Raw genomic sequence first — 21,890 nt, 5'->3', positions numbered from 1 at the left:
CATAAATATTTATAAAAATATTTATGGCTCGGTTTATGAATCTGACGTTTCGATACCTCATTTTAACCCGATTTACCTAATTAATTCTTTTAAATCACAAAATTCACTAAAAAATACTTCTATAATCATAGTTGACGCGTAGATATTAATTTATTAAATTTTCAACTCACTCACCTGATTTAGTGATCCCAAATCACTGTTTCTGACACCACTAAAAATTAGGCTGTTACAACTCTATTCTATTCTAATATGTTGGAATGAAGTCTATGGTAAAAATTTATATCAGACTATTCTTATGTTTCTATTGATTATGATTTTTTTTATACATGCGGGAAATATATTATCTCTGTTATGATGGAAGTCCAGAGTCGGTAAGCAGTGTTTTGTTTCTGGCTTTCTCTGAGGAATTATTAAGATCTTTATTATCTTCTTATGAGTTAGATGTGCTAGTGATTGCATGACCGTTACATAATATTTTTGAATTCATGTTCAAATGTCTATTTGTTAGCAAGTAAGCCGAACATTAAGAGCATTCAGGATTATTGCAGTCAGTGATAATACTAGTGTGTTATGAGATAGAATGGGTATAGATTTCGAATTGGGATTGTCATTCACATCGGAAAGGAAAATGATATTTAGTTTATGGTTGATCATTGACAAAGAAAGATCCGTATGATCATTTCAGTAGGTACAAAGTTTTTATTTGACAGATCAGCTAAGTATATGTGTTCCTGAAAGGGTAATTTAGAATTTTGACCGTATGTTCCAACATTGTGTTCTAGAGTTCAAAGGTAACTGGAAAAAGATATTCGAGGTTAAATCGAATTGTGATTGTGAGAAGTTAGTAAAAGTGTTTCATGAGTGTTGAAAGCAACTTCTTCTGATAAGATTTTCGGAGACGAAAATCCCTAAAATGGGGGAGAGTTGTAATAGCCTAATTTTTAATGGTGTCAGAAATAGTGATTTGAGATCACTATATTTGACGAGTGAGTTGAAAATTTAATAAATTAATACCTATGCGTTAAGTGTGATTATAAAAGTATTTTTTTAGTGAATTTTGTGATTTTAAAAAATTAATTAGGTAAATTGGGTTAAAAACGAGGTATCGAGACCTTGGATTCATCAATCGAGCCATAAATATTTTTATAAATATTTATGGAGTGTTATTAAGTTAGTATTAAATCTTCGTTGGAAAATTTTAACGTTTGGCTAGTCAATTAATTAAAATGGACTACATTGAAAATAGTGCAAAATTTGGTAAAGTGATTAAATAGATTACGTGACTAATAAAGAGGGATTTAAAAGGCAATTAGACCCAAATTATATGGGCTGGACGGTTTGGGCAAGAAAATTAGCAAAAAGACAAGGAGAAATAAGGGCAAAATTGGAAATTTTATAAATTAAACATATAAAATAAAGACAAAATTGAAAAATCTAGAGATATCATCATTTTTCTTCAGCAAAAATGCCATGAGAGGTCTAGAAGTTGCTGATTTTTCATATTTTGACATATGTGAGTTCAATTTTTTCTTTTTCTTAGTAATTTTTATGTTTTTGTGACTTTTACATTTAGGTCCAGCTATCTAATTCATTAGTTTTTTATTTTATGGGTGACTTTAAAAGTTACCATGAATAATTACTATATGATTATGGTGAATTATTATGGAATTGAAGTTCTTATTTTATTATATGATGATTTTATTAAGTAATTTTGATAGAAATTAATTTTAGGACCTAATTTTGAAAAAGTTGTGAATTAAGGTTTGGTTCTGAAATTATGATTTTCAAAGGTTTTTTAGTAGCTTAGAATGAATAAATAAAGTTTTAATTGAGAAAAATTAGCTCAATTGATGGGTTAATTGAACAGGGACTAAATCGTAAAAACTGTAAAATTTGGGGTAAAAGTGTAATTTTAAGAATTAACTGTGGAGTAAAGTAAAATTGAAATTAATGCTAATAAATGAATGATTTTACAATTATAGATCAAGAACCCGAAGTGAATCGTGGAAAAGAGAAAATAGTCGATTAATCCCTGAACTTGTATGACTTTTGCGAACTGACTCAGGTAAGTTTATATGGCTAAATTTAAAAATTAGGTTGTTACAACACAGGCGTGCGACAAGCCCGTGCTCACTACCCGTGGTCAAGACTGACAAAATAACACAGACGTGGACAACCATACACGGGCGTGGGAGAAGCGAACGAAGCAGAACACGGTCGTGCGACATGGCCGTATGTATTAACACGCCCAAAGAACATAGACGTGGGCCGAATTTCAGATGTGCCCAAATTTGAAAATCACAATACACACGGGCTAAAATTTGGGCACACGGGCGTGCCCCATAGCCGTGTGCCCCAATATCTATGTAAACCCGTCACTGTTCATCATCCCCTTCCCCAAAAACTCTTAACCCTAGCCACCGCAACCCCTCCCCTACCGTCGACTGACCACTTTATCTTTCCTTCTTCCTTCAATTTTCTCCCCTCTCTTTCCCTTTCCCCCTCTTCCCATCCTTGTATGAGTCACATGACCTCACTACCACGCCCGTGGCTATCCCCAAACATAGCACCACCACCGCACCATTGCCCTTCCAGCCACCAATTCTCCACTAACAGCTTTCTCTTCTATTTTACTCTCTTTTTATTCTTACTCTCATAATAATCTTAATTTTTTAGCCTATTATATGCATTTTACTACTAATTGGTTATCATAGGAATTGGTTCATTTACTTTGTTTTATTTTTAAACCATGCTTAGCTACTTTCATCTAGTTCATTTTTAACTTAGTCATGCTATCACTTTACTATTTGCCATACAATTTCTATAATTGAATTTGATTGTTATTGGTTGAATATTGGTAATGTTAGTAGTTCAGATTGCACTTGTTAGTTTAATACATGTTAATCCCTTTTCGAGTTTGTTAGGATTTTCTATCTTTTCTATTCATTACGCTATAATACTAGTCCTCCTATAGGTATACCATGTCAACTTCACGTGGCAAGAAGACCGCCGTCCCTGCTTCAAAAAAATGAAAGGGACTCGGAGCTACATTGGCAAGCGTATCAGCTAAAGTACGCGACCTCTTTCTCCAGTTTCCCTTGGGGCCCCAGGAGGAACCTTTTCAGATACTTCGGGCCAGACTCCTAGGTGCAGGCTGCTGCATTGACTGGGCCGCACTTGAACAAATCTAACTGGCTGACGCTGTCCGAGCTCTTCTGACGACTGACCTATGAGGGCTTTTTTTGAGATTATCGAGCCGATGTACCTCGAGCTCACACTCGAACTCTGCTCGACCTTCCATCTTCAAGTAGTTTTGACAGAGGTTGATGATCCCAAAACAGGCCAATTCTGCCTCGGTGGGTTGGTTCACCAGTTGAGCGTACTCGAGTTTGGAATTGCACTGGGGCTACACATGGAGGAGTTCATGGACGACAATGAACTGGATACCCTCCATCGCCACATCCACTACTCTTCTTCAAAGTGCTAGAAGGGCCTTGCCCCTGCCTCAGCCACCTACGACCCTAGCCGCTCCAAGGCATCGGCTCTTGCCCTATCCCTGAGGTACCCAAACGCCATCTTGGCCCACAATCTGACAGGACGGTAAGAGAGCACCGGCATCATCAACATTCACGACGCCTACTTTTTATGGAGTTTGGTGAACGGGCATGTCTTCGACCTTTCCTATTTCATTGCCCTCGCCATTCGCCATTAGACGAAGCGGTATAGAAAGGGAGTCATATCCATCGGCCCTTATGTGACTTGCCTGGCATGGTATTTCGACCTCCTCAACACGGCGGCGCAAACATCTTCCCTCACCCTCATTTGTCAGATGTCCCCACAAGGTATCTCGAGCATGCTACATATGAGGATGATCGAGCGTCAACGTGGAGTTGACCCACCCCAGTACTGCTTGGTCCAGTCTGCCGAGGAGGAGGACCCAGAGGATATTACTGATGATGTCCCTCCACATCATGAGGAGCTACCATCTCAGCCACCACCCATCCATCGTCCAGTTCATGCGGCTGCTTCATACTCTGACATCTCTGAGCGCCTTACTCGATTTGAGTAGCAGTGTTTTCAGTGCTTTGATCACATTGATGCTACTCTACATCAGATTTGTCAGCACCTTTACATCTCATTGCTACCACCACCTCGAACCCATCCGACAACGACGATGTTTAAAGACTTTTTATTTTCACTTTTATCTTTATTTATCTTCTTTAAGTACTTTTTATTTTATTTTCATTTAATACTATTTCACTTTTAGGTTTTATAATTTTTATTGAACAATTTATAGTTTCGGCTATTTCATTATGAGTAATTATGCTTCTTCATATTTCCTAAAGAGTTCTTGATTTTATCACAGTTATAAAGAGCTCCAAAGCTCATCATCACTTAGGAACTCAAAACTCCACTGGAAAAGGTTCTCCATGGCTGCCATGTCCTGCCCGACCACCACAATAACCTCTTCGCTAGACACTGTGGTTGTGGAACCCAACCTCTACCACTACCGAAGTATCCTCCTCCAATCTTATCATTTCCTTGGCTGATTATTCTCCATACCTCCTATTCAAGGATTCTATTCAACATTCAGGAAGTTTCACTTCTCTCCCTCTCTCTTATGATATTATCTTTATATCACTATTAAATATCTTTGTACATTGAGGACAATGTACATCTTAAGTGTGGGGGGATATTTATATCATTATCAGAAAAATCCCTGAATTTTGTCTTGTTTTCAAACAATCTTCTCATATCATTATTAGAATGAATTTTTATTAATTTATGATTTTTATTGATATGTCTTGAATTAAAACATAGGCATTTATGCACTGACTGTTTAAACTTTAAAGGAATTAGAGAATCAAGCATGATAAGTTGATTTTTTGAGAATTAAAAAAAAATTAGGTTGTTTCCCTAAGTTTAGGTATTATCTTGAGTTTAAATTCACAGGTTTAACATCAAAAAGCCATAATTTTTGTGAGATCCTGAGCCCTTAGAGCATATATTATTTCTTTCATGCTCACTTTTGTTATTGCTTTGAGTGCATCAATATCGAATCGTTATTCTAGAACTTGCCTGATTATGCATGTTAAGACCACACCATTGAATTGATATGTTGAGATGATAAAGGCACTTAGGTTTAAACCACTTACTCCATAAAAGCCTACCCTTATAATTAACCCTTAGTGAACTCCTTTGAGCCTAAAAAGCCATTAATTGATTTACCCTCAATATTAACCCATAACCCAGTATTGTTGAAATCCCCTAAATTAATTTGATCCCTATTTTTGTCGAGATTTGATTTGAATAAATTGCTTAGCTATGTTTTATTTTTGATAGCTAGCCTATGTTATTTGACTTGTTCTAAAAAAAACATACATACATACATATTAGTAGTAATTCTTTTTTTTTTAGCTTAAGTATTTAAATTCTTTATCCCATGAAAAAAAGCTCAATTCTAGGATTTTCTAATTAGAAATGTAATTTATCAAGTTCTAGTATTTTTCTAGTTAGGTAATTTTTCAATTAAATCTTGATTCTAACCTTCTTTTTCAGCTTGTAACCACACCCCCAACCAAAGCCACGTTACAACCCTCTAAAGACCTTTTGATTGATGTATCATCTCAATATATAGTGGTGGAGAATTGATTTTCACGCAAGCCTATGGTAATAACTTTTCATATTGACTGTTGAGTGCTAAATTTCTTGTCTTTAAACACCTCGAGTGATTTGAGTGAATCTTTAGTAAGGAGGTTAAACTTTGTGACATTTTGAATCAAAGGTAATCACTTAGATGAGGGGAGACACCTATGTTTTCATGATAAAATGCTCAACTTGGAATGTTTGAAACTTTGATGTTCTTCTAGTTGAATTCTCAATGTGTGTTTACTTATGGTTTATTTTTAGATATTACTGATAGGGATTATAAGTTGAGAATAATTTATTTTGATTTTAAGTTGAGGATTTTGCTTGAGGACAAGAAAACACTTATGTGCAGGGGTATTTGATAAACCATAATTTATACATATTTTTACCTCATGCTTAGCATATTTTTGGATGAATTATCCTTAGATTTGGTGAATTCAATGCTTCTAATCCTTTAACTTCATGTTTTATACTTAAGTGAGCATAGAAGAGTAAAAAGAGAGAGAAATAGGCTGAAAACGGAAAAAATGGACCAACATGGGAAATCAACACGGACTGGACTTCCTCATTCGGGTAAGCGACACGGCCGTTTCTATTTTCTAGAATCGAAGCACGACTTACATGGGTAGACCACACGCCCGTGCCTATGTAACAGCCTTGAACACAAATTGAAGAAATCGCACACAGGCGTGTCACATGAAGGTGTCCCTATCGAGCCCAAGTTTAGTTCTATTTGGAAAAGGCCACTCTTGAGGTATTTTAAGCATTATAAAGCCTATTTAAACACCTAATGAGGCACTTAGAGGGGACACACGAAGTAGGAGGCAGGGAATTACTCGAAGAAAGCCGATTGATCCATCTCAAAAGCTATTTTCACCTTCAAGATTGAAGATCTCCCTTCAATTCCCTTCAAGAGTTCTTGCGTTTTCTTTATGTTTTGTTATCATTATTCTGTTGAGATGTTTTCTTTCATAAATATGAACTAAACCCCCTAAATACCTAAGAGGAATGAAACCTAAGAAGGATCTTGTTATTATTATCTGAATTGTATAATTAATATTTGTGTTGTTCTTAATTAATATTTGAGTAGCTTGGTTTGGTAAGCTGTTACCCCCAGTCCTAGGGTAAGCAAGCTCAATTACAGTACTACTTCCAGCGATCCACTTTCCTTTCCTGGTGGGATCAGAACCTTTAAGCGTGTGATATGATCACAAAATTCAATTGAGTCCTCCTTATGAAGCATGCTTATCAGAGGTAGCATCTTTTCTAGTAAGAGTAAGTGATTGCCCTGGTAAGTCACATACCCCAGCTTATGTTATCCATAAACCGAGTAGAAGTATAACTGGAAGTCCCCCCATTCTTTGCCTCAGCCTGGGAAGCGTGAAAAAAGATCATTCATCCCTAAATCTCGCACTCAATCGAAAGCAGGTTTCCATACAGGGGTTCCCTATGAGGGTTCTGAGAGCTTGGGTGGGGCACTAGTTAGTTAGTTAGGTTAGTTAGCCATTTGTCATAAATTGGCAAAGACCTATTATCCATGGGAAAGCACCCCCCTATGCTTATGCATAAGAAATAATATTTATGTTGTTCTTAATTATGAATTCTTAATTTTTGCTTTAATATTCAAGGATATTGATTCAGGTATTGATGTGCTTATTCAAAGGAGAAAAAGTCTCTGTCTAAGAGTGGATCTAACATAATTAAGCGGAGTTGATTGCAAGCCTAGAGAAACAAGATTTTTTTGGATTAGGGTGAAAGCTAATAAGGGTATCCATAGATCGAGTTAATGCAACACTAGGGAGTTAATTAGAAAGAGATTTCAATTAATCAATCTAGGGTTAGACATTGTTAGTCTCGAGAGAGATAATAATATAAATTAGGGATTTCTACGGATCAAGTCAAGTGAATAAATCGTCTGATTCAGAGTCAATAACAAGTGAAGTCTAGGTGGATTTTTTTCTTTAGGTATTGTCCAAATCATTCAGTTTTCCCAAAAGTTATTTTCCCAATTTACTTCCTGTGCATTCTTAGTTTAGTAATTAGTTTAGATAAAACAAACCCCTTAATTTTTAGGCTAGATAATAAAAAGAGAGTTAATACTAGTATTTTTGGTTCCTTTGGGTTAACATCCCGGTATTGCCATAACCTATACTATAGTTCGATAAGGTGCACATGCCTTTGTCGTGATAATAGTTAGTTTTCAAGAAGGAACATTCATAAATTATAAAACTTATTGCACGTATCACATCACACGATTACCCCTCAACAAGGCAACTTATTGACGCAGCCGCTGGTGAAAATTTAAACAACAAAACACCCGAAGAGGCTTATGAATTTATTGAAGAGATGTCACGAATAACTATCAGTGGCAAGTCATGAGAACGAAGCCGACGAAAGCTGCTGGTGTTTTCAACCTCGACGAGGTTACTATGCTATCTAACCAGGTAGAACTTTTAAATAAAAAGATTAACGGTTTGTATGGTTCTACTCAGGTACATCCAGTAATGAGGTGTGATTCAAGTGGAGGAGGAGTACACACAGATTATCCAACATTCAACCCTAGCACCGAGGAGGAACAAGTTCAATACATGGATAACAATAACTCTAGACCTCAAAAAACCCATACAGTAACACTTACAATGCAGGTTGGAGGAACCATCCCAATTTCTCGTGGGGTGGTCAAGGAAATCAAAGGCCACAACATCCCTCAAGTTTCAACAACCACCTTACCAGTAGGAAAAGAAGCCGAACCTTGAGGAGATGCTAACAAAATTCATCTCGATGTCAAAAACTCATTTTCAGAATACTGAGACGGCTCTTAAAAATCAACACGCGTCGATTCAGGGACTCGAAACTCAAATAGGACATCTTACTAAGTTGATTTTCGAACGACCACAAGGTAGCTTGCTGAGTAATACTGAAACTAACCAAAGGGAACAGCTTAATGCAATTACTGTTCGAGATGAGGAAGGGTTAGTTGAACCTGAATTAGAACTGAGACAAGGAATTGTGATAAGTAAAGGTAAAGGTGAGGTGGACCACAGTGAGCAAAAATCGGTAAGTAGAGAATATAAACCTCGTATGGCATACCCCAGTGCGACAAAGAAAGACCACACAGACGAACAATTTAGTAAATTCCTTAAATTATTAAAGAAATTACATATTAACTTACTGTTTATTGAAGCTCTTTCGCAGATGCCGAGCGTAGTTAAATTTTTAAAGGAGCTTTTAGCAAATAAGCGGAAGTTGGATGAGGCGTCGCATGTAGAATTGAACGCAATTTGCTCAGCCATTCTACAGAATAAGCTACACAACAAATTGAAAGATCCAGGGAGTTTTACGATTCCTTGTTTAATTGGTAGTTTAAATGTTAACAATGTTTAGGCTGATTTAGGGGCAAGTATTAATGTCATGCCCTATAAAATGTTTAAACAACTAAATCTTGGGAAACCCAAACAAGCTAGGATGAGCATTCAACTGGCAGATAAAACAATCAAATTTCCTAGAGGCATTATTGAAGATGTGCTTGTTAAAATTGATGAATTTATATTCCCAATTGATTTTGTTGTTCTAGACATGGAAGAGGATAGTGATGTGCCTTTAATTTTAGGAAGGGTCTTTTTAGCAACTACTAGAACTATCATAGATGTTGGCACAGGTGAATTGATATTCGTGTAAGCGACGACACGATTACTCTCCAAGCTCGTTATTCTACAAAAATATCTAGTAATCAAGATGATTCGGCTAATTTAAATAATATTACAACTCAGACATCTTTGCAGGTGTCCTCTAGGGAGAACGTGATGGAGCCTCATTCTAATCCATGCCACAAAAATAGAGTGACTTACGAAGAACGATGGCTTCAGATCGATGGACTAGACGAATGGCAAACATATGTCAAGGAGAATCCAAAAGTACATGAAAAATCAAAACAACACCACGATGATCATAGGGATGAAACAAAGTAAATTAAAGTTGGGGACAAAGTATTGTTAGATAAAATGACCCCTGAATTGTTACTTTAGAGCACAATATGGACAGAGCAATCCCTTTCACTATAATAAACATCTTTCCACATGGTACAGTCGAGGTAATACTTACTGTATTCAGAACTTTTAAGGTAAATAATACTCGACTTAGACCTTATTTTAATTAAGTCAGGGAACCACACGGGCAAGGCACACGGCCGTGTGTTCAAACACACGGGCGTGTAAAGTTCCACACGGGCGTGGGAGAAGCGAAGAACCTAGCACACGGCCGTGCGACGCGACCGTGTGCACAACACGGCTGGGACACACGGGAGTGTCTTTAGGCCGTGTGACGATTACTCATTCAAATTTCATGATAAACACGGGCTAGACACGAGCCATACGGGCATGTGACACGGCCGTGTGGCCTAACAGGGGTCTCACACGGCCGTGCCCCTTTTTAAACCCCCTCCCAAACCCTAATTTATTTTCTTCTTCTTCTTCCCCAAACCTTTCCCCTTTTAGCTGTCGCAGCACCCCCCACGCCGACGTCTATTTCTGGTCACCAGCATCACCAGCCGGACACCCTCCTCCCCTACCTCTCCCTTTTTCTTTCTCTCTTTCCCCCTCATTTCTTCCCTTTCCCTTCCATTCCTTTTCCCATTTCTCTCTTCACCACCGCGCATCGCACGGTCTAGTCCCCACGCTCGTGCCACCCCAACATCGACCGTGTCCTACCCCTGCTACCCACCGTCGACTCATCACCATCCATATCTCTGACCATAACAGTACCAGTCGATTTCCTCTTGTTCTTTATATCTTTTACTTTATTTTTTTTCAGTTTAATTCATTTTCGTTATTTATTAATTCTTGAAACTTTTGTCATTTGCTATTGATATTTTGGTAGTTTTAGTCTTATTATTCTTATTTGTTCTTTTTATTTATTCTACTTCTTGTTATTCATAATCAATGCTTTTGGATATTTGTGGCTTTGGTTAGTAGTTGATTAAGCAAGGATATTTCCTTTTCGTTTGTCTTTTCAACACGTTCTATTCATTTAATATTTCCCTTACTATTGCTAATTAGCTTATTAGGATTCATGGGTGCATATTAGTGCAATTAGGAATAAATCATATAGATTAGCCAATTTTATCATACCCAAGCATATCATATTTTGTCTTCTACACATCTTATTCAAAGAAATCTTCGACATTTTTGCTTGGTACTATTTTTGTCCTTTCTTTACTGATATTTGAATAGTATACTTCTGCAGGCATATTATGACCAACTCACGAGGTAAAAAATCTGCAGTTCTCGCTTCGAAAAAGCGGAAGGGTCTTGGCGCAACTTCATCGAGTGCCTCGACCGATGTTCATCATCCACTGCTTCAATTCTCCTCCAGCCCACAGGATGACCTGTTTTAGCTACTACATGTACAACTATTGGGAGTGGGCCGCTATATTGACTAGGCCGCTTTGGAGCAGGTCCAACTTGCTCACCTCGTTCGCTTCCATCTCGATACTGTGCTATGGGATCGGTTCTTTGCAATCATCGAGCCCACCTATTCGGAGCTGACATTGGAGTTTTGCACTACCTTCCACCTACAGAACGTGATGAACACACATGACGAGGCTGATACTATCGTTTTTTGACTTTGTGGACTTGTCAGGCATATGAGTATACCTGAATTTGGAGCTGTTTTGGGCCTCTACATAGAGGAGTTCATGTCTGCTGAAAACCTTCTCCAGCTTCACCGACACATTCGTCATTCCCCTTCATGCTGTTGGATTGATCTTACAAGTGGCCAGATTATATATGATGTGAGTCGCTCGAAGGCAACTTCTCTCCCTCCAGCACTTTGCTACATTCATGCCATCTTGGCTCATACTTTGAGTGGGAGGAGAGAGAGCACTGGAGTGGTTAGCACCACCGATGCGTACTTCTTATGGAGCATGGCGACTAGCCATGTATTTGACTTGGCATATTTTATCGCCCTCACCTTTTGCCATCAGACGGATCGCCATAGGAGGGACCCCATCTGCCTTGGCCCATACATGACTCGACTCTCTCGACATTTCAGCCTTTTCGACACTCTAGAGATGTCATCGACACTCACATTAGTTGGCGAGATGTCTCCGCAGGGAATTTCCAGCATTATCCACATGTGGATGATAGAGCGACGCTGCAGATTCGACCCCCTCAATACAGACTTGTCCAGTCTGATAAATAGGATGAGCCAGAGGACATTACTGATGATGTCCCTCTCCCTCACGAGGATCCACCACAGCTTCCACCATCGAGTCAACGTCACGCTCCTTCTACTGCCAACTTTCGAGGTGTGTCATTCGAGGAGTTTACTGATTTTCGTCAGTGCTGTGCTCAGAGGTTCGACATTATTGATGCAAGGTTTGACAGTATCGATGAGACTTTACGACAGATTTGCGAGCACCTCCGTATCGCTCCTCTAGCACCACCTGCTCACGACACCGATGATGATGACCTTTGAGTCTATTTATTTTATTTCCATTTTTATTTTTATTTTTTTATTTCATTTTTATTTTTATTTTCCTTCATTTATTTTTGAAGACTTATGTTTTATATTTTTAAACTCTGCTTATCTTTATGATTGTTATCACATTATCCCTTAATTCTCTTTTACAATGGTCTTTATTTTCTTATTAGTACCTCAGAATCATGCCTTTCATTCAGTTTTCTCTACAAATTCTTGCTCTCGTTACTCCAAGGATCTCATCTAAATATTCAGGGCAGTTTTGCTTCTCTCCCTCTCTTCTGATATTATGCCTATATTGTTATTAACTATCTTTCTACATTGAGGACAATGTACATCTTAAGTGTGGGGAGGTTATTTATGTGATTATCAGAAAATCCCTAAATTTTTATCATGTTCTCCAATAATTTTCTCATATCATTATTGGAGTAAATTTTGATTGATTTATGATTTTTATTGATATGTTTTGAATTAAATCATAGGTAATGTGCATTAATTGTTTAAACTTTAAGACATTAGAGAATCAAGTATGGTAAGTTGAAACTTTTGAGAATTAAAATTGCTAGGTTGTTTCCCTGAATTGAGGTATTATCTTGAAATTTTGAATTTACAAGTTTGATGTCAATACCCATAATTTTTATGAGATTTTGAGCCTTATAGAGCATATATCCTTCTTGCTCACTGATTTTATTGGTTATGAGTGTGTCAACGTTGATTTGTTATTCTAGAACTTGTATTGATTATACATGTCAAGACCACACCTTTGATTTGATATACTAAAATGATAAAGGCACTTAGGTTTTAACCCATTTACCCCATAAAAAGCCTACCCACATAATTGACCCCTAGTGAACCCCTTTAGGCCTTAACTATTTTTTTTAATTTTCCCCTTAATAATAACCCACAACTTAACCCTTTTTGATTCATTGAGAATTTTTCCTATTTTATTGATTCCCTTTTTTTCGAGATTTGATTTGGGTAATTGCCTAACTATGTTCTTTTATTCGAATCATATAATTATCTCTTATTCTTGTACTTATCCTTATTCTTAAAAAAAATAAGAAACACATATACATACATATTAGTAGTAATTCTTTGTTTTTGAGCTTAAGTATTTAATTCCATATTCTAAGAAGAAGCTCACGTTTATTCAATTGATGATTAGCTATTTTTCCAGTTAGGTAATTTATCAAGTTAATCTCGATTCTAACCGTTTCTTTTTTAGCCATTATCCATGTCTTAACCCAAAGCCCTACTACAACCCTTCAAAGACCTTTTGATTAGTGTATCATCTCATTTATAGTTGTGGAGATTTGATTTTCATGCAAGCCTATGGTAATAACCTTTCATGTTTGACTAATGAGTGCTTAATTATTGAACCTTAAACACACTGAGTGATTTGTGTGAACCTTTAGTAAGGATGTCAACCATTGTTAATTTGGAATTAAAGATAATTACTTAGATAAAGGGGGTGTAACACCCCAAACCCGGCCTAGACGTTATGGCCAGATCCAGCGTGTCACATTGAAGTGTTTTATCGAAAACCATGTTTTCATCGAAAACCCTTCTTTAAAATAAAATCCTTGAGTAAAATCTAAGCTTGTATTTGTTGCTTTCAAAGTAAGGTGCATTTAAAAAAAAACTATTCCTTCTTGTATGGTAATAATTACTTTGTAAAATCTCTTTTCAGTTGCGAAAGATTTATTTAAAATAGATAATCTATGAAAACTTGTCATTTAAAAATTGAGTTGCGGAAACGTAGTATTTAAAAATAGTTATGGTTTCAAGAAAACCATGTTCTACTTCTAGCAGATATAAAGCATAATAATAATAAATATAATCCTAATTTGAATAATAACCAGAGGAAAGGCCTTATTACATTCCAGACTGAAATAACTTTAAATACTAGAAATTATAGGCTTAAGAAAGCAAGTCCAAGTCGTCTTGCTAGCTAGCCACCTCAGAGCCCCTCCAACCGTCGAACCACCTACGGAGGATCACCTGAGAAAAATAAAAGAGGGGTGAGTTTTCGAAAACTAAGTGTGTACAACCCTCGGCAAATAGAAAAGCATGCAATAGCAAGTCTTTTTGGGCCTGAGCCCAATTCAATATCAGTACAGATGTAAAGCAATCAAATATGCACGGATCCCACCCATATAACCACTACACACCATCTCTATCCCTCGATACACACCATATGGGGATATAAATATCAACCCACCCATCTGATACACTCCAATGGTAGCCCGATTGTGGCACTACCCTCATTGCAGCAAGCTGCTAATCAAATATTGGGCTTAATAGCCATCAGTGGATCCACGGTCGTCAAGCAACCATGCGGTCCTCATATGAATATCATATGAATGCAGCAGGTATACATGTAACATCCATAAATCTTACATTCCACACATAGGGGTATTATAGTTATTTCCGCCCGTAGGGGTACTTTTGGTAATTCCTCTTTATTATGGGTTTATTACTTGCCTTGGCCCGTTAACAAGTCCTCATTGGCTAAAGTGAATAGATTCTATACACCAGGTAGGATTCCAAAGAAGAGGAGGTGAGTCATCAAGACCGCTTAAGTACCAAGCTCTCCCTAGATCCAATCCTAGACATGCATATACCCATTACCACACCTTAACCTTATGTCTCGTCCACGGTTGTAATTAATTAATTATTTAAGTTTTATGCCTGATTGGGTACTTACCAAAGACTTGGTCCACAAGCCCTTACTAAACACTAACAGATCCATACTTATTCATTTGGCCCCTTTAGGCCCAATCTCATTCATATGGCCCATCGGGACCAATCACTTTCATATGGCCCATCGGGCCCAATCACTTTCATATGGCCCATCAGGCTCAATCACTTTCATATGGCCCGTCAGGCCCACTCACATTCATAGTCATGCAATCATATGATTTTTCATCATATAGTATCAAATTGCCAATTTTGCCTATTATGGGCCCTACAGCCCATCGGGCCTATTTAGCCCATTCTGGCCCGGTTGGCCTATACACGGCTCAAGTCCATGGAATCGCTCATAGGGCCTCTGATAAGCTATCGGTTTCCCCTTAACGAGTGTTCGCACACTCACAAGACTATTGTAGCCAAACTTCTGGCTTTTCAGCATTTCGGCTTTTCGGCATTTTTGCTCTTCGGCATTTCGGGATTTACCGATCTACTATATGTGTGCAGTGTATGTACACACCAGGTACTAAACATGCTATGATCCCCTTAGCCACGAACCTAAAAATGATATCAGTCAACGATTAATCACACACTTATCAAATACGATCACCAAAAGCTGAAAATCTCACATTTGCCTTACCTTGAATGACAAGCCTTAACAGCCCTTCCTTGATCACTAATCACGAGTATTTCTTAAATCTGCATCAATCTTAATCATTAAGAACCAATGAACAAGTTACTCGCAATCATCTTAAGTCACTCTTAAATCATCCATGACCATTTAGCCAACTTTAACTAATAAAAGAGGAATACTTACTCAAAACCTTAAAACGCCTAAGGAGCAATTCGACAGAGATCTGAAATCTAAGATTCGATACTAATCCCACAAGAATCGGGTTAATTAAAGGGAGTAGTGGCGGCATAGAGGGTCTTTAGCCAAAGAGGTATTTGGCTTTTGAGATTTGTACGGTGAAAGGGCTTATTCGGCACAAATAATAAGAAGAGAAGAAGGAATCAGCTAAAACCAAAGGCGAATCAAAAGAGAATTTGAGAAGAGTAAGAATGGAAAATCGGCAAGCAAGGAACAAGGAATTCGAATTCTGAGCACTTAGAGAGAAAAGTGTTTCGACAACACAAAAAAAAATCAAGAATTCGTCTAAAGGAAGAGAAGCAATTTTGGCATTACCCTGGAATCCCCAAAATAGGTACCTATATATACTATAGCCGAATTTACCTATCCCAAAATTCCCTATTCTGCTCCACTTCTCTAGACCCCTCATCTCCTAAGTTTTCTCCCTGATAACTCCTTAATCCCTTCCTTAAATTTCTCCTCTGATCACTCCCTTCAGAGTTTACATCCAACACCTCTACCGGCCATTTATTGAGCAAAAATAAATCCTTCTTTTGAGTAAGGAGGGATTCGAACCCCAAACCTCCTTGCCATGCATGTGACGCCACCTCTAAGCCCCACATGTGATGCTACTTGTCACTTCAATACAAGGCTCCTTGTGTCCAATTCCTCCTTCATTTATTTAAAACCCAAACTACTTGCCATCAAGGTTCTTTTAATTGTTAAACTATAATTTCCTTCACTCCAAAGTTCGAACTCTAAACTTAACCAAGGCCTATTATCACATAAATAACACTTGACTAGGAATATTTAGCACACCTTTTATCAAAACCATCATAGAAAGAAAGTTTAGGATTTTTGGGGCGTTACAACTCTACCCCTAAAAGAAATTTCATCCTCGAAATTTCCAACTATCAGTACAGCTGCATAACACAGACTACCACAGCACACTCCTACTGCATACTCTAATTCCAAACTAAGTAAATAGCACACTATGGGTAAAGTACGAACCAGTATTCGCCTCTGGAGCGTCTCCGTCCTCTCGACGACGTGCTGCTTAGACCAACGCTGGCTGTCTTGCCTCAGCATGACCAGTACCTCTGCCCGGTGCTCCATAGCCCAAACCGTTTCCACTCTCAGCCTAACCATGGCCTCTAGGCAGCTGCTGACCACCCCTCAGTGGCTGTCCATTACCTCTATCGAAGACTTGCCTCTGATCGGGTCTTCTGAGACATTCTCTGAGACGATGCTCCATGGAACCACAACTCAAACAGTCTCCTGTTCTCCTTCAACACTCTTCTGCATGACTTTTTCCACAAGTAGCACAAGGTGGCACCCCTGGATTGACAGCAGGGGGCCCTGCTATAACTGGCCCATTAACTCTGGCCCTAGCCCCAGGCCTCTTTCCAACACCAAGAGTCTCAGCCTCCCTTTTATTCTTACCCCTTTCTTTTTCCTGATTCAGGTTCTTGATTCAGGCGCTAAGCGTGCTTTACCTCCTCTACTATCTTTGCTTTCTTTACCAACTCTGAGAAAACTCGCTTCCTCTGTGGAGCTATCAATACTCTGAGGCTATCCTTAAGACAATCCTTAAACCTAACGCAACGATCATGGTCCGTTGCCACTATAACTCTTGCATACCTACTAAGGCGTAGAAATTTCACCTCATACTCCGCCACAGATCTGTTTCCCTGGGTCAAGTTCAGGAACTCCTTCCTTCTAGCATCCACATAACTCGCACCTACATAACTCACACCCACATACTTCCCTTGAAACATAGTTTTGAAGAACTCCCAAGTGGCTTGCTCAAGTTGGGTGCCCTCTTTCACTGTCAGCCACCACTAGTAAGCTTCTTCCCTAAGCAGTGACACTACCCCTTTCAACTTTTGTTTAGGTGAACATTCCAAGTCCTCCATTATCCTTTCAGTGGCCTCCAACCAGTATTCAACCATGTTAGGAGCCACACCAGCCACGCCCTTAAAGATCTCAGCCCCATTTGATCGAAGTTGCTCCGGAATTGACCCCCGATCTCCCGTGCCATTATTGGGCCCTGCGACCCTTTCCAAAATCCTCAGCATTGCCTAGACAATGAATCATCCCACGCGGCCTGATCATAAGGTCCAGTCTCAGCCACGGGTGAGGCCGAAGCCTCTCCTACCCCAACATTGGGCATATGGCCCGATGTCGACGATCCAGCCCTAAAACTTTCATGGCCTCAGCCATGGCCACTTACACCTTTTCTAGCAATCATCGTTGATTCACGCATTATCTGGATTAGAAATTTTATGAAGTTTTAGATATTTTCAATAATTAAGCCGATGTTTTATGAACGTTTTAAAAGAAAGTTGTTTTCGTAAATCCTCTACAGTTTCAAGGCCCTACGGGCTTTAGTTCCACTCTAACTAAAAGCCTCAATATAATCATTTAAAGTAGCCCACTAACTATCTACAGTCTATCAAATTAAAAACACTTAAAAATAAAAGAACTTACTTGGTTCGACGTTAAAGACTCGGTGTGCCGCACAGTAAGATTTTTTCTAAAACATTGTGATCCAATTCTTTTTTTTAAAAACAAACCCAAATAATAAGGCCCACTTCACAGCCCGAGTTTTGCAACTTGGCTCTGATACTACTAAATATAACACCCCAAACTCGGCCTAGACATTATGGCCAGATCCAGCGTGTCACATTGAAGTGTTCTATCGAAAATATTGTTTTCATTGAACACCCTTCTTTAAAATAAAAACCTTGAGTAAAATCCCAACTTGTATTTGTTGCTTTCAAAGCGAGGTGCATTTTAAAAAAAACTACTCCTTCTTGTATGATAATAATTACTTTGTAAAATCTCTTTTCAGTTGTGAAAGCTTTATTTTAAATAGATGATCTATGAAAACTTGTCATTTAAAAATTGAGTTGCGAAAACGTAGTATTTAAAAACAGTTATGGTTTTAAGAAAACCATGTTTTACTTCTAGCAAATATAAAGCGTAATAATAATAAATATAATCTTAATTTGAATAATAACCAGTGGAAAGACCTTATTACATTTTGAACTGAAATAACTTTAAATACTACAAATTATAGGCTTAAGAAAGCAAGTCCAAGTCGTCTTGCTAGCTGGCCACCTTGGAGTCCCTCTAACCGTCGAATCACCTACTGAGGATCACCTGAGAAATATAAAAGAGGGGGTGATTTTTTGAAAACTCACTGTGTACAACCCTCGACAAATAAAAAAGAATGTAATAGCAAGACTTTTTGGGCCCGAGCCCAATTCAATATCAAAATAGATGTAAAGCAATCAAATATGCACGGATCCCACCCATCCAACCACTACACACCATTTCCATCCCCCAATACACACCATGTGGGGATATAAATATCAAACCACCCATCTGATGCACTCCAATGGTAGCCCAGTTGTGGTACTACCCTCATTGCAGTAAGCTGCTAATCAAATATTGGGCTTAATAGCCATCAGTAGATTCACGGTCGTCAAACAACAATGCGATCCTCATATACTTGCTCTGTTCCATAATTCCCAACCCATATGCAACCTAAACAGAATATCATATGAATGCAACAGGTATACATGTAACATTCATAAATCTTACATTCCATATATAGGGGTATTATAGTTATTTCCGCCCGTAGGGGTACTTTTGGTAATTCCTCTTTATTATGGGTTTATTACTTACCTTGGCCCGTTGACAAGTCCTCATTGGCTAAAGTGAATAGATACTATACACCAGATAGGATTCCAAAGAAGAGGAGGTGAGTCATCAAGACCGCTTAAGTACCAAGCTTTCCCTAGATCCAATCCTAGACATGCATATACCCATTGCCACACCTTAATCTTATGACTCGTCCACGGCCACAATTAATTAATTATTTAAATTTTATGCCTAATTGGGTAGTTTCCAAAGACTGGGTCCACAACCCCTTACTAAACACTAACAGATCCAAACTTATTCATTTGTCCTCTTTAGGCCCAATCTCATTCATATGGCCCACCGAGCCCAATCACTTTCATATGGCCCATCAGGCCCAATCACTTTCACATGGCCCGTCAGGCCCATTCACATTCATAGTTATGCAATCATATGATTTTTCATCACATAGTATGAAATTTCCAATTTTGCTTATTATGGGCCCTATAGCCCATCGGGCCTATTTAGCCCATTCTTGTCCAGTTGTCCAATACACGACCCAAGTCCATGGAATCGCTTATCTGGCCTCTGATAACCTATCGGTTTCTCCCTTACAAGTGTTGTGCACTCACAAGACTATTGTAGATAAACTTTTGGCTTTTCGGCATTTCAACTTTTCGGCATTTTGACTTTTCAGCATTTCGTCTTTTCGACATTTCAGAATTTGCCGATCTACTCTGTGTGTGCAGTGTATGTACACACCTGGTACTAAACATGCTACGATCTCCTTAGCCACGAACCTACAAATGATATCACTTAATGACTAATCACACACTTATCAAATACGATCACCAAAAGTTGAAAATCTCACCTTTTCCTCACCTTGAACGACAAGCCTTAACAGCCCTTCCTTATCACTAATCACGAGTATTTCTTAAATCTGAATCAATCTTAATCATTAAGAACCAAACAACAAGTGACTCGCAACCATCTTAAGCCACTATTAAATCATCTATGACCATTCGGCCAACCTTAAACAATAAAAGAGGAATACTTGTCTAAAACCCCAAAACTCCTAAGAAGCAATTCGACAAATATCTGAAATCCAAGATTCGATACTAATCCCACAAGAATCGGATGAAGTAGAGGGAGTAGTGGCAGCACAGAGGGTCTTCAGCCAAAGTGGTATTCGGCTTTTGAGATTTTTATGGTGAAAGGGGTTATTCGACACAAATAAAAAGAAGAGAAGAAGAATAAGCTAAAACCAAAAGTGAATCAAAAGAGAATTTAAGAAGAGAAAGGATGGAAAATCGGCAAGCAAGGAACAAGGAATTTGACTTCTAAGCACTTAGAGAGAAAAGTGTTTCGGCAACAGAAAAAGAAAAATAGGGAATTTAGCTAAAAGAAGAGAAGCAATTTTGGTATTACCCTAGAATCCCCAAAATCGAGACCTATATATACTATAGCTGAATTTACCTATCCAAAATTCCCTATTCGAATCCACTTCTCTACACCTCCTCATCTCCTAAATTTTCTCCCTGATAACTCCTTAATCCCTTCCTTAAATTTCTCCTCTGATCACTCCCTTAAGAGTTTACATCCAATGCCTCTACCGACATTTATTGAGCAAAAATAAATCCTTCTTTTGAGCAGGGAGGGACTCAAACCTCAAACCTCCTTGCCATGCATGTGATGCCACCTCTAAGCCCTACATGTGACGCCACTTGCCACTCCAACACAAGGCTCCTTGTGTCCAGTTCCTCCTTCATTTATTTAAAATCAAAACTACTTTCCATCAAAGTCCTTTTAATTATTAAACTATAATTTCCTTCACCCCAAAGTTCGAACTCTAAACTTAACCAAGGCCTATTATCACATAAATAACACTTGACTAGGAATATTGAGCACACCTTTTATCAAAACCATCATAAAAAGAAAGTTCGGTATTTTTGGGACGTTAGAAGGGGATGCCTATAATTTCATGATTAAAATGCTCAACTTTGACTATTTGAAACCTTATTGTTCTTTTAGTTAAATTTTCAATGTATGACTACTTGCGGAGTATTTTAAAACATTATTGATGAGAATTATAAGTTGAGAAGAATTTATTTTGATTGTGAGTTGAGGATTTTGCTTGAGGACAAGCAAATGCTTAAGTGTGGGGATATTTGATAAACCGTAATATATACATATTTTTACCCCATGCTTGGCATATTTATGAATTATTTTTCCTTGGTTTTAGTGAATTTGATGCTCCTAATCCTTTAATTTCATGTTTTATACTCAGGAGAGATTAGGATAGCAAAAAGAGCAAGAAACAGGCCAAAAACAGACAAATTGGGCCTAAATTAGTGTTTCACATGGCCTAGGCACTTCCACACGGGTGATCCACATGCCCGTGTGTGAAAAATGGGTAGACCACACGCCCATTTTCATGGCCATGTCAACTAAGAACCAACTTAGTATTGCACATAGCCTGAACACCTACACACCGACGTGGCACACGATCATGTCTCTGTCAAGCCCAAGCATAGTTCTATTCGGAAAAGGGCACTTTTGGAGGTTTTGAAGCATTCTA

The sequence above is a fragment of the Gossypium hirsutum genome, chromosome A07, assembly GCF_007990345.1.
Source record: "Gossypium hirsutum isolate 1008001.06 chromosome A07, Gossypium_hirsutum_v2.1, whole genome shotgun sequence".
Taxonomy (NCBI): Eukaryota; Viridiplantae; Streptophyta; class Magnoliopsida; order Malvales; family Malvaceae; genus Gossypium; species Gossypium hirsutum.
This window is presented reverse-complemented; position numbering follows the sequence as displayed.